General features: G+C 41.4%; 1 non-coding gene across 1 annotated transcript; it reads right to left on the bottom strand.

The window, feature by feature from the left end:
* Positions 1 to 731: 731 nt before the first annotated feature.
* Positions 732 to 839, bottom strand: LOC112793471 (small nucleolar RNA R71). The gene has a single exon (XR_003198160.1). It is a non-coding gene; the product is annotated as a small nucleolar RNA R71 (small nucleolar RNA).
* Between the last annotated feature and the right edge of the window lie 481 nt (positions 840 to 1,320).

Raw genomic sequence — 1,320 nt, 5'->3', positions numbered from 1 at the left:
CCCTCCTTCTCACATCCTTCTATTTATGGACTAACACTATCCCTTAATGCAAAATTCGAACTCCATCTTCTTTGATAAGTTCGAATTTTCCACTTCTGTCTTCTACTCTTCTTTTCCTCTGACACTTCAAGGAATCTCTATACTGTGACATAGAGGATTCCATATTTTCTTGTTTCCTTCTCTTTCTTATGAGCAGGAGCAAAGACAAAGGCATTCTTGTTGAGGCAGATCCTGAACCTGAAAGGACCTTGAAGAGAAAGCTAAGAGAAGCCAAAGCACAACTCTCTTTAGAGCACCCGAACGAACTCTTCAAGGAAGAAGAACTCATGGCAGCCGAAAACAACAACAATGCCAACAATGCAAGGAAGATGCTTGGTGACTTTACTGCACCTACTCCCGATTTCTATGGGAGAAGCATCTCTATCCCTGCCATTGGAGCAAACAACTTTGAGCTTAAGCCTCAATTAGTTTCTCTAATGCAACAGAATTGCAAGTTCCATGGACTTCCACTGGAAGATCCTCATCAGTTTTTAGCTGAGTTCTTGCAAATCTGTGACACAGTCAAGACTAATGGGGTTGACCCTGAGGTCTACAGACTGATGCTATTCCCTTTTGCTGTAAGAGACAGAGCTAGAACATGGTTGGACTCTCAACCTAAAGAAAGCCTGGACTCTTGGGAAAAGCTAGTCAATGCCTTCTTGGCAAAGTTCTTTCCACCTCAAAAATTGAGTAAGCTTAGAGTGGAAGTCCAAACCTTCAGACAGAAGGAAGGAGAATCCCTCTATGAAGCTTGGGAAAGATACAAACAATTGATCAGAAAGTGTCCCACTGATATGCTTTCTGAATGGAGCATCATAGGTATTTTCTATGATGGTCTCTCTGAACTGTCCAAGATGTCCTTGGATAGCTCTTCTGGAGGATCTCTTCATCTGAAGAAGACGCCTACTGAAGCTCAAGAACTGATTGAAATGGTTGCAAATAACCAATTCATGTACACTTCTAAAAGAAATCCTGTGAACAATGGGACTAGTCAGAAGAAAGGAGTTCTTGAGATTGACACTCTGAATACCATATTGGCTCAGAATAAAATATTGACTCAACAAGTCAATATGATTTCTCAAAGTCTGTCTGGGATGCAAAATGCACCAAGCAGTACTAAGGAAGCTTCATCTGAGGAAGAAGCTTATGATCCTGAGAACCCTTCAATAGAAGAGGTGAATTACATGGGAGAACCCTATGGAAACGCCTACAATCCTTCATGGAGGAATCATCCAAATCTTTCATGGAAGGATCAACAGAGACCCCAACAAGGTTTCAATA

Source organism: Arachis hypogaea, chromosome 3 (assembly GCF_003086295.3).
Source record: "Arachis hypogaea cultivar Tifrunner chromosome 3, arahy.Tifrunner.gnm2.J5K5, whole genome shotgun sequence".
Classification (NCBI taxonomy): Eukaryota; Viridiplantae; Streptophyta; class Magnoliopsida; order Fabales; family Fabaceae; genus Arachis; species Arachis hypogaea.
This window is presented reverse-complemented; position numbering and strand designations above follow the sequence as displayed.